The sequence below is a fragment of the Nicotiana tabacum genome, chromosome 5, assembly GCF_000715075.1.
Source record: "Nicotiana tabacum cultivar K326 chromosome 5, ASM71507v2, whole genome shotgun sequence".
Taxonomy (NCBI): domain Eukaryota; kingdom Viridiplantae; phylum Streptophyta; class Magnoliopsida; order Solanales; family Solanaceae; genus Nicotiana; species Nicotiana tabacum.
In genome coordinates, this window is record NC_134084.1 from 149,284,476 (window position 1) to 149,298,384 (window position 13,909).

Genomic DNA, 13,909 nt, shown 5'->3' on the forward strand with positions numbered 1-13,909 from the left:
TTTCAAACATCTCATCTTCTGCAGTTTTCTGCCTTTGGGCTTTGATTTCTTCACTACTATTACTTGGTGAAGATACATTCTCTTCCTCCCTTTTCCTCTTCTTAATTTTCAGAACTGACGCAAACTCATCCATCAAATCTTGATTTTCATCACCAAACCAAGAACTTAATAGCATGTACTGACTCCCAAACTTTTATAGTATGGCTAAGCATCATGATACTTCAATAATTATTGCAATTTTGGATATCACCATGTTCTTGTATACAGGAATCATCTTGCTCCACCTCCACTCTTCGGGCATCTTCTGCGTTCTAAAAATGACATTAAATAACCTAGTGAGCCACTCCAATCCCACCTTGCCCGCGCTCTTCCAAAACTCCACCGGAATTTTATTCGGCCCGGTCGCTTTGCCCTTGTTCATCTTACGCATAGCCCCCTCAACTTCATCAACTCTAATCTGCCTACAATACCCAAAGTCATAACGACTCCGGAAGAGTTCCAAGTCACCCAGTACAATGCTCTTGCCCCCCTCCCCCCGCGTCGTTTAAGCGACTATGGAAGTAGGTCTGCTATCTCCAACGGATAAGCCCCTCATCCAACAAAACTTCACCTTTTTCCTTCATGATGCGCTTCACTTGGTCCAAGTCACGGGCCTTCCTTTTCCGCGCCTTGGCTAATGTGCACAACCTCTTATCCCCACCTCGGCCCTCGAGTTCCTCATATAAACGACTAAAAGATGCAGTCTTGGCCGCCATAACTGCTAGCTTTGCCTCTTCCTTAGCCAACTTATATTGCTTCCTATTCGCCCTCTTCTTCTCCCCATCTACACTTTCCACTAGTTTCAGATATGCTGTTTTCTTGGTTTTCACTTTTCCTTGCACCTATCCATTCCACCACCAGTCTCCATTGTGACCGCCAGACTAACCCTTTGAGACCCCTAATACCTCTCTCGCAGATTCCCTAATCCACTGCACAGTTGTGGTCCACATAGCGCTTGCGTCCCCACTACTCCTCCAAGCTCCTATAGTCCGCGCTATACGTCCCCAACACCGATTCAATTGTTCTAAAAAATGAGGCTTTTCGTTGTTCCGGAACAATGAATTTAACAATACAGTACAATCCATTTTAAATAAACAATCAAAACAAACATTGTATGAGATAACAATAAGATACGATACAATGAGTAACAACCATCCAAACAAGTTGTGAGCCTGTTTGGAAAGCCACATAGAAATAGGATTTGGGTGTAATTGGGTACAATTATACAGTTTGGCATGTTTGTCTGGCCAGGTAATTAGTTGGCCAACATGGTAATTGAGTATAATTGGAGAGGTGTAATTACACTCTCCAATTCTCAAGGGGGAGGTGAGAATTGGTGGTAATTATACTGTGTAATTACAAGGTTACTTTTTAATCTTTTTCCTTTTTGTTTTTGTTTTAATTTATTTTCTTTATAATTTTTATTTCCATTATTTTAATTTCTTAATTTTTACTTTTTAATTTCTTTTTTAATTTTAAAATATTTTTTTATATATTATTTATCTTTTATTTCTCTACATTTACTTCTTGTGATTCTACGTAATCGCTCGTATATTTTATTTTGTTTTATTTTCTTTATTTAGCGTAACTGCACTATTGTTATAGTTTTTGCAACTACACCTCCTAATATTAGAAATAATGAATCATTAACAAACTTGGCATATAATGAGTGATGTCATTTAAGTAGAATTTCGTTTTTGAATGATGTTAAAAACTTATTATATTTTCTATTAAGTTTTATTGGAACTTATTTTTATTATGTTAGAATTTGACATATGTTAAATTTATTTTTGAAATTTTGAAGTTGTGTTATATTTATGGTTCCAATATACGTATTTTAGTCGTATCAGCTTGTTATTTCACATTGCATGTTGTTCATTTTTTAGTTAGAATTGATAGATTAGTTTTGTCAAATATTTGAATAATCTTATGAAAGTATATTTCTAAATATTAATTTTTTTTATCAAACATGCATTCCAAGATGTTATTACAAAACGTATGTTTTTTTTTGTTTTTATAACTAATTAAACTAAATATTATTAATTTAGAAAATATTCATCAATTTTTTATACTATTAGTTATAAATATATGATTACTAATTAGTTTATATTCAAAAAAAAAAATGTGCATCTTAACTACCAAATCTAATATCATTTATACTTATAATAAATCTTTTATAAGTATATATTTATTATATTAACTTTTAAAGTTTTGATAATTTCTTCATTTTAAATTTAATCTAATTGTGTAATTATACTTGTGCAACCAAACTGTATGCTTGTAATTACACTGTAATTATATTATGACGAACAAATATGCCATCGTAATTACTAGGCTGTGTAATTAATAGGTTGTGTAGTTACTGCCCTTGTAATTACGTACACCAATTCTAATTACCGGGTCACTTTTCAAACATAATACTAATTGTATTCTAATGACAGGTCACCTCTACCTATGTTGGGTGATTTATGTTAACTAAAGTTTAATCTTCTGTATGTCAATTCGTTGCAAGTAAAGTTGATATATTACATAAAGAATGCCACGAGCAACCAACTTTAATATAGAAAACTAAGATCAATATTGTCATCAATGAATAGTTTATTTGGCTCTAGAGATAGCCACTAATGAGTTACACAAAATATTTTTTTTTTAAATATGACTATATTTTTGAAGATAGTAACATTTTGGTATTGAAGTTTTATTACTAAATGATAATGAACTTATTGGAAGGCGTTCAACCAAAAAATAGTATTGTAGTAAAAGTAATTAAATAAATATTTTGGGTTACTAACAACGGCTATTATTCACTTTTTCAAATATAAATGATACAAATAACAAACAAATAACAAGGAAATACATTGAAAGAATAAAGGAAATAAAATCTTATTAATAGTTGTAGCCTTTTTTCATATGAAAGTAATATTTGTTTAATAATAGAGAACTGTAATTGAACAATCTAATTGAGAGAATATCTTAGTAATTTTACGACGGAATACAAGGTATGGGAATGAGGGGTTTAAATAGTTACTAAAATTTATTTCATTAATGATGCGTTTCACAATTGGTTTTAGGGATGGTAATGGGGGAGGGGAGGGGGTGCGGGGCGGGTTTGGCAAAATCCACAAAAATTTTAACCCGCCTCGTACCGCTTTGACCCGCCCCGCTTAACTTTTTTTTTTTCTTTTTTCTCTAGTTATAGAAAAAAATTGCTCTCAGAAGCGTGGATTTTTTTATTTATCATTTTCTATTACAATATGATAAAAAATTGATACTTTTTTTAATCATTTTTTCTCTAATAAAATGATATTACATAAGTCTCATGAATACTATTTTGAAATGATAAGAAAAACAAATATTTACAATATAGGAATGGATTTAGGAGAAAAACAGTAAGAAAAAATGCAATAAACCCCACGTTGACACTGCTATTATAATTTCAGCCTCATTGACTAGCTCTGTCTTTTACTATCATTTCCTATTACAATACTATATCTTCCAAAATAAATGGGTTACTATCATTTCTTATTACAATATGATAACTTGACTTATGTAATATCATCTCGGTGAGACTTATGCAAATATTCATGCTAGTGAAGAAGAATGTGAAATTGTAGTTGAAATGATTGTTTTATTTAAAAAAAAAAAAAAATTCAAAGTTGCCCCGAATTAAACCCGCAACTCGCCCCGCATCCGCATAAGAGTAAACCCGCCCGGCCTCATTGCATCCCTAATTATAGAGAAATAGCCTAGAGTCATTAATATAGATATTAATAAGGCAGAATACATAGTTTACTCATTGATCTTGTACCAAAATCCCTCTTACACACCTCTTCACCACAGGGACTGTCGCACCCCATTTTTTCCCTTTTGCGGGGAAGATCGGGTTTCAACATTCATGGAGGAACAACTCGTTTCCTATTGGGAATTGGGTGTTTTGAAGAGTCGCCACCTAACGGGTTATGGTGTGTTAGGGTACCTAGAACGATTAACTCATGAACTAGTTTGCATCACCAGAGATTAGGGTAAGGGCTCGAAATAACCTTGAGGGGAAGGTGTTAGGCACCCCTCGCGGTCCACAACAGTGGGTCCCGGCTGAACTTAAACTATATGAATTAGTCAATTAACAAGCAAGCAAGTATTTGCAAATAAAGTGGCTTTCCCCATCTAAATGCATATATGATCAAGGAAGTTTAAATAATGAAGGTAAAGAGATTTGGACAGCTTATGTATACGTAAAGAAAAGGGAAGTTTAGAGACTTTAAACACATATGGAATTGGTAAAGGGAAGACCTAGATTGATTAGCCTACATGATTATACCCATGCAATGCCCGGTAATCACTCCTCAATGAGAGGGGCTACACGTCACATTAACGCGCAGGTCATCATATCCTTTTACTACCCATTACCCTCCCCTTAGTGGTTATATGAGCGAGTTTAATTAACGACCTCTAAGCGTGCTGCTACCCGTCCCTTCCTTATGGTCCTGGAGGAATTTGGGACCTCTAAATATGGACAGTTCTAGACAGCCAAAGGTTTGTAAAAGGTAAAAATCTAGGCGACATGCAAATAACATATAGGACAAGCAAATAAGGACAGGCAGTTAGAAGGCTCACATTTACCTCCGCATGTATATAGGTAAACAAACAGCACGTCTAAAACACAATTTTTGGAGAAGGTTCAGAAATCCTAAGAACAAGGTATCTAGATGAATGTTACAAATTCAAGACATGCATAAGGAAAGTGGTAGAATCCTAACCAGTTTTCCTACTGGTTTTATAGCTTGTTAAGCTTGGATGATTTCACACATAAACAGAACTGGTTTCAATTTCAAAGCCTTAAGGCTTGCCTAAGTGTGTATATACAGTCACAATTCTGGAAAAACATTTTGAAGTTCTTTATCCTATAAGCATGCTTTCTAGTGACATTAATTAACACAGCGTTGAAGACCATTAAAGAAACGAGTAGGATAATTAATTAATTGATTCAGAACCTATAAGCATGAGTTCCAATTAAAACTGATTTTAGATCCTAAGGGCATGATTTCTAATTAGAACTGACTTTAGATCCTATAGGCATGATTTCTAAAGAGACAGATTTGAATATATGCCGTAATGGAAACTGAACCTTAGTTATTTTATTCCCTATAGGCATGGTGTCTAATCATATAAAGTAAAGCAGGCAGAATTTAATTGAACCAAAGCAACACCCTGTATGCATATTATCTAACAAAACACATTTGGACCAAAATGAATCCTATAGGCATGTTATCTAACAAAACACATTTGAACCAAAGTAAAACCTATAGGCATGTTATCTACCCAACTTTATCCACAGTATACAACTACCTTCCCTTTTCACTAGTCATCCTAATATATGTTTACAATTAATTATTACAAACCAATGATCGAATAAAAATTACATAGACAGAATATAAATTAAGCTATAGGGAGCCTGAAGTAGGCCCAAATCAAATCTTGGTGTACCAGGACTTCACTAGTCTCAAATGCCCAAGATTCATTGCCACATTTGTGTCCAGGTTAGTCAGAGTTCCCTAAGGACCTCAAGGATCCCGGGCAGTGATCACACCTAGACTTTCTCAAATAAAGACTGATTATGTGCAGTGTGGAAGAGCCAGCCCTGATATGCCAGAGTTCAGAGAGATCTCAGGGACCTCTAAGCAGTACACATACCAGAGGGGCATGACTTAATGACCTAAGAATAAGTGAGTTCTTGGCGTGATATGAAAGAGTTTTGGTAAACAATATTAAGAAGATTCTTAGAAGTAAATAGATTTTCTGAAAACTAGTACTAATTTGGAGGTAAAAACAGTTTGAGAAAAGTATGAAAAACACTTTTAACACAAATCACAGAACAATCATTATTTAGAAACACTTGGCAAGCAGGTTCCACACAAGGAAAGAGGGGTTGGGGACACATAAAATACACCTTAGTGGAGCACATAAACAACAGGGTGCCTAGAATTCTCAAGGGGTTCTACAGAACTAATAGGTTAGATATAATGTAGGTCATTAAAACATGAAGCAAAGATCACAACAGAAACATGTTGAGGACACATAAACAGCACAACTAGAGTTACCCTAGAGAGACTAGATAACTTAGCAGGAGTAAGGCAGAACAGGCAAGAACTTAAATGGGCAGGCTAGGCCAGTATGAACAAGTGTAGACATGCTAATTACACACTTACAAAATAAAGTTTAGGCATGCTAGATAAACAGTAGTCAGACAAACAGGCTAGTCACATGTGGAATAAGATAGTGTAAGACATGTTAAACAAGATATTAAACAGGCAAGTAAAGTGGAGACATACTAATCACATATTTGAACAAGGCAGTATTTAGGCATGTTAGATAAATAGTAGACATGCAAGTAAGTTGAGACATGCTAATCACATATTGAACAAGCTATATTAGACATGCTAGACAAGCAGTAAACAGAAGCAGGAATGAACTCAGGACTGATGAACTAAGGCAGTAAATAAACACATAGGTTTAGATTCTAAAATTTAATCAGAGGCATACCAGTTAGGGAAAGAGAACACAAGATATAAGACATTTCTTGTGCAATTCTTGGCTTACAATCGGCTAGACTGTTAAAGATCACAAGTAGCATGAAGAACATAGAACTTTTTTAGAGTGTAAGAGTAGTTGATGAACTAATGTTCATGTCTAAGAAGTTAAAATAAAGAGTTTATATAGTAGTTCAAGAGTGGGGAACTAAGGTAAAGTAATCAATAATCAACAATTAAGAGATCTCAGAATCAATCACACAAAGGTTCAGCATAGTCTTCTCCTTTAATTAAGGAAAATTAGCCAACGATAATGACGTAAACTAATTAAGGCAAGAGGTTCAATCAGACTGAGTAAAGAAGTAAGAATCAAAGGCCTTATTAAGGAAAAGAGTTCAAATCAAACCAAAATAAAGAACTTCTAAATAAAATAGTCAAGGGTTTAATTAAGGAAAGAATCAGTAAATATACAACGGTCATATAAGGCAAGAACGACTAGTTAAGGTCATAAACATAGAAATAACCAAGAATCATGCACACAAATTATTAACGGAGCAAATCACTCAACAATTCTGAAAGAACGTATCAATTCCCATAAACAAATAGGTTGAGTAAAACTTTTAGGAACACAGAGAAATTAGACGGAAAATAATTCGAAACCCTAATTTGAAATCTTAACGAAGAAAAACTTTAAAGCATGTCAACACACAGAGATTCGAACAAACAACAATCATAGAAATCAAAACCTGAAGTATCGTAGTGTTTAAAAAAGACGGCTAGTAGTAGAGGAGTAAAAGAACCTAAAAGAATAGCCATGAAAGTTTGAAAATACTTCAGATACCCAGAGGTTCGACCAACAGACGACAAGAAAACAAACCCTAATATAACAAAATGTTCAAAAAGCGATTAATCAGTAAAGAAATGAAGGATCCTTAAGGAAAGGGCAATGACAAACTCAAATCACTCCAGATCTACAAGGATCTGGATGGATTCAAGTCCAAATGCTAAGTTTCAAAGAAAAGAGAGGGTAAAGAGAATCTGGCCTTTGAATCAAAGATTTGAGCCGTGAAACTTTGATAGAAAGCACTCACAGACCATAGACATGCTCTTTGAAGAGTTTTGAATGAGATCTGGACCAGATCTCTTCGAGGTCCTTCCACGAAACCACACAATCGAGCAACCATAGGAGATAAGAGACAAGTAGAGGCCTTGTACAGCCATGGAAAGCCATAGATCGGGTAGGAATCAAGGGGGTTAAGGCTGATTTTGGGGGGCGGCGGATAGGGTTAGATTTGGTTTCAGAGAGAATTATAGAGGAGAGCGTTTCAGGGCGACTGTTTGGTGAGAATGGCTAGGTTTGGGGGGGGGGGTTTCGTTTGGTTAAATTTGGTAAGAAGTGATGGTGACCGTTGATCTCTATGATCAACGGCCAAGATTTAGAAGGTTTGGGGCCGGGTAGGATTTGGTTTGGGCCTGGTATTGGTGGGCTAGAGATTTGAATTGTTTGATTTAGGCTACATCCGAAAAAATAAGAAGGCCATTTATTAAATGCCCATTTAATTGATAAAACAATTTTTTAAAACAACTAGTAGGTTGTGAAAAATGATTTTCATGTCTGGAAATATTTTTAAAATAATTACTCAATATTTTAAAAATATAAGAGGATATTTTCTGGTAAAATAATGTAATAATGCATGCATAGGCTATAATTGCAAAGTAATTGCAATATCATCATAAAAATACAAATGTGGCTATTTGTGAAATAATTGAAACTTAGTACAAATGCAAATGATAAAATTAAGCCACAAAAAATTATTATAAAACTATTTGAGATGCAGTCAGTGATTATTTTATACATAATAAATTAATTTAAATACTTTAAAAATGCAAAAATTGTATGAAAATACTAATTAATGCCAAGGTATAGTTTTGAAAGTGTTATAGGAAAAAATTGGGTATCAACAGCTACCCCTCTTTACCCGGGAAGGATGAAAGAGTTTTCGGGTAAAGAAATGATGGCCAATTTTGACCGGATGAGATGTTTTAAAAGATAGAGGCCGGACTCTGGTCATTGAGCTGCCTACATATACCTAGCAGAATCGCATGCTGTCGCGCCCCATTTTTTCCTTTTGCGGGGAAGTCCGGGTTTCGGCATTCATGGGGGAACAACTCGTTTCCTTTTGAGAATTTGGTGTTTTGAAGAGTCGTCACCTAACGGATTATGGTGCGTTAGGGTACCTAGAGCGATTAACTCATGAACTAGTTTGCATCACCAGAGATTAAGGTAAAGGATCAAAATAACCTTAAGGGGAAGGTGTTAGGCACCCCTCGCGGTCCACAACGGTGGGTCCCGGCCAAACTTAAACTATATGAATTAGTCAATTAACAAGCACACAAGTATTTGCAATTAAAGTGGCTTTCCCCATCTAAATGCATATATGATCAAGGAAGTTTTAATAATGAAGGTAAAGAGATTTGGACAACTTATGTATACGTAAAGAAAAGGGAAGTTTAGAGAATTTAAACACATATGGAATTGGAAAAGGGAAGTCCTAGGTTGATTAGCCTACATGATCATACCCAAGCGATACCCGGTAATCACTCCTCAATGAGAGGGGTTACACGTGACATTAACGTGCAGGTCTTCATATCCTTTTACTACCAATTACCCTCCCCTTAGTGGTTATATGAGCAAGTTTAATTAACGATCTCTAAGTGTGCTACTACCCGTCCGTTCCTTATGGTCCTGGAGGAATTTGGGACCTCTAAATCTGGACAGTTCTAGACAGCCTAAGTATTGTAAAAGGTAAAAATCTAGGCGACAGGCAAATAACATATATGACAAGCAACTAAGTACAGGCAGTTAGAAGGCTCACATTTACCTCCACATGTATATAAGAAAATAAATAGCACGTCTAAAATACAGTTTTTGAAGAAAGTTCAGAAATCCTAAGAACATGGTATCTAGATGAGTATTACAAATTCAAGACATGCATAAGGAAAGTGGCAAAATCCTAACCAGTTTGACTACTGGTTTTATAGCTTGTTAAGCCTGGATAATTTTACACATAAACAGAACTGGTTTCACTTTCAAAGCCCTAAGGCTTGCTTAAGTATGTATATGCAGTCACAATTCTGGGAAAACATTTTGAAGTTCTTTATCCTATAAGCATGCTTTCTAGTGACATTAATTAACACAACGTTGAAGACCATTAAAGAAACGAGTAGGATAATTAATTAATTGATTCAGAACCTATAAGCATGAGTTCTAATTAAAACTGATTTTAGATTCTAAGGGCATGATTTCTAATTAGAACTGACTTTAGATCCTATAGGCATGATTTCTAAAGAAACAGATTTGAATATATGCCGTAATGGAAACTGAACCTTAGTTATTTTATTCCCTATAAGCATGGTGTCTAATCATGTAAAGTAAAGCAGGCAGGATTTAATTGAACCAAAGCAACACCCTGTAGGCATATTATCTAACAAAACACATTTGGACCAAAATGAACTCTATAGGCATGTTATCTAACAAAACACATTTGAACCAAAGTAAAACATATAGGCATGTTATCTACCCAACTTTATCCACAGTATACAACTACCTTCCCTTTACACTAGTCACCCTAATATATGTATTAATTATTACAAACCAATGATCGAATAAAAATTACATAGACAGAATATAAATTAAGCTATAGGGAGCCTGAAGTAGACCCAAAGCAAATCCCGGTGTACCAAGACTTCACTAGTCTCAAATGTCCAAGATTCATTGCCACATTTGTGTCCAGGTGTGTCAGAGTTCCCTAAGGACCTCAAGGATCCCGGGCAGTGCTCACACCTAGACTTTCTCAAATAAAGACTTATTATGTGCAGTGTGGAAGAGCCAACCCTGATATGTCAGAGTTCAGAGAGATCTCAGGGACCTCTAAGTAGTACACATACCAGAGAGGCAAGACTTAATGACCTAAGAATAAGTGAGAGTGCTTGACGTGATTTGAAAGAGTTTTGGTAAACAGTATGGAGAAGATTCTTAGAAGTAAACAGATTTTCAGCGTAATACATACGAAGACACCTAAAGTTGACACGATCTTTCACTTAGACACTTAAACTAGGCCTCTTTCCAATTAGACACGTTTCTTAGGCAATTCTCATACCAATTAGACACGTTTTTTGCTGGTGGCATATATTGTGACTTCAAACCTATTTAGGCGCGTGAAGGATTCCAATAAGTGATTTTTCCTTTCCCAATTAAACACATAATGGTAACATGGATTGTCAATTATTATTTAAACCCTAATCCCTTTCCCAATTCTTAAATAACCTATTTGTTCGCTTCTCTTCTTCTCAGATTTATTCAGGCAATTCTACTTCTATTCTTGTCAATTCTGGTCTTTTCTTCTCTTCTTTCTCTCGTTTCTGTTCTCTTCTTGGTATCAATTAATTTCTTCTCTTCTCTTCTTCCTCTCATTTCTGTTGTTGTCGTGTTTATTAATCTCGAACTTCTCGGAATCGACGAACTCATCAATGTCACCTTGCGCTGCTATTCGAATCTGTAAGTGTGGTGTTTCTCCAAAGTTGAATACTTCTTGGACCCAATTAAACCTAGGTCGTAGGTTTTTTGCTTGCAAAATCGGAAAGGTAAATTGTTTGTTCATAATTTGTAAATTCTGTTTTATGAATTATTTTCTTTGATTAAAATTGATTAAAAGTGTTTTGTGATATTTGTAGAAAAAGGGTGGATATGATTATTTCTGTTGGTATGACGATGAAATGCCTACTCAAGCGAAGAATACAATTTGGGGTTTATTTAATAGAGTCAAAGCTTTTGAAAAGGAGAAAGTTCGAGCAAAAAGAAGACAGATCCTTTTGACGATTGTTGTTGTATTGTTGGTCATTTTATGGAAACTGTATGACTGATGTACTTTGGTTGTTTTAGGTGTTGTTGATTAATATGTAATGTTGGTGATGTTGCTTTAAACTTCTGTTTTGAAATTGTTGTTGTAATATTTAGCTGTTGTTGCTATAAACTTTTATACAACTGAATTTTGTTATAAACTTCTGAATTTTGTTATAAACTTCTGAATTTTGAAACCGTTGTTGTAATATACAGCTGCTAAATTTTGAAAGTGCTGTAATACACAACTTCTGTACAAGGCATAGAACCATAAGATGCAGTTTCAAAATGCAGAACATATAGACTGAAGTTGTTGCTCTATAGACTAATTATTCAGAACATAGAGTAACTATTCTGCCAAAACAAACAAAATAAGGATGAAGTTGCTGCTGCATAACATATATCCAAAACAGAACAGTAAGATTACACGACTGAATACAACCATTAAAGTTTAGTTCTTTCAAAAATTAGATCCCAAAATATAATAGGTTGCTGCTACATAACATATAGACAAAATAAGTTCCTAAGATACTACTTCTTGCTGAAGTTTGCCTTTATCTGCTGCAACTGGGAAGTTGTGACAGCATCTTGACCCTTCCACCTCAAGCCTCTAGCCTTAAAACCAAGGTCAATTCCTGTTGGAGCTGCACTCTTATAAGTTGAACCACTTGCCATAACTCGTTGGCTTGATGTTCCGGGCTGTAGTTTTCCAAATAATGAACCTCAATCAGTAAGTTATTTCTAAGTCATATTATAGATGAAATATGTATGAATATATACATTTAGTATTTGAGTTCCACTTGCAGCTATGTAGATGACAAAACCAACATTTTTGGACCTTTTTTGTGCTCCTTTTTCAGCATCTTATTTACTTTCACCACTTCCTCTATTTTGGCTGGTAGTTGCTTTACCCTTTGGAGGAAGTTGACTACCTAATCCTCTTCTAGCAGGCCTGCTCGAATCTGCTGAACTTGATGTTGGTTGGCTTGAGCTTCTAGCTTCATTAACCCTTCTAACTCTTGTTGTATCAAAACACACAGAGTTTGTAGGTTGGCTTGAGCTTCCAGCTGCATCAGGTTGGCTAGCACCTTGTGAGCTTTGGCTACCTTGCTGTGAAGGCATCCAATTTTCAGCCTATATAACATTGAGCAACAAATTACATAACAGTGATGGAAATAGATTACTAGATTCATATGAACAACAGGAAACAAGTGATGGCAACGAAAAATATTTGACAAGAAACATTTACCGTACAATATCTTTTGTTATGTCCTTATTGATGGCACTTGGAACATGTCATTTTCACTCCACACTTGGACAACTTTCCATATTTCTTTTTTGGTTCATCTTTGCCTTTTCTTCTATTCCTCTGAGGTCTACCAGGCATGGGTTTAGGTTTGGGAGGCTCTATCTTAGGATTGTTGGTTTCAGGCCACATCTTCATATTTGTCATAGGCTGGATGAAATACTTGTATGCTTTTAAGCTGAGAACACGCAGCTTAGCCCTATAACAAATTGTCTTGCCAACATACAATCCTAGCTTGTCCCTACACAACTCCTATATTTCCCATATCCTTATATAGGGCTGCTTAGTTATTTCATCTATGAATTTCTTTGCAACAAACTTTGAAGTGCATAACTTATTCTTGTTTGAAGTATCACATTTGTGTATTGGGTAGTAGTTCTTTACTTTAAAATCACCAGAATCTCTATCAATACAAGCAAAACACACCCATTTGCATCTCTTTGATTTACACTTAGCCCTCACCCTATGTGGTTCATTTGGTCTCAATTTAATCTGCACCTTGTACTCAATTGCATAATTTGCTAATGCTTTCCGAAACTCTATAGCATTCTCAAAAATCATCCCAAGTTCAAATATAGCAACTTCACAATCAGGATCATACCTGATTTTTGTACTCCTCCTTCTTGCTGGTATATCAACACCAGGAATATCTTCAGGATCTAACTCTTCTGTGCTATCTTCACTATCAGCCTCTGAACTATCAATAAACTGCTCATCACCACCTAATTTACCAACATATCTTGAAGTCTTGTTTCTTCCAATATCCTCAAATCCTCTGTCAATGCCTACTTCTCCTAGTGGTATCTCATCTGTTGCAATTGGTTTTTTCCTCTGCTTACCCTGCCTCTTGCTCCTCCTTTCAGCCCTTAGAGATCTCAATTCATCATCAACATCTGAATCATCTTCTTTAAGAAGAACATCTTCTTCTGATTCACTACTCTCAACATCTGATTGCACTCCATCTTCATTAACATTATGGTCTGGTGGTTCATCTCTATCAGTAGCATTTATAGTTGGTTCAAAAGAATTGTGAGTTGGTTCAGTATCATTCAAAGTTGGTTCAATAGGAGGCTCAATAGGTGGTTCAGAAGCATTGTGAGTTAGTTCAGTAGGAAGATCAATAGGTTCTTCAGTATT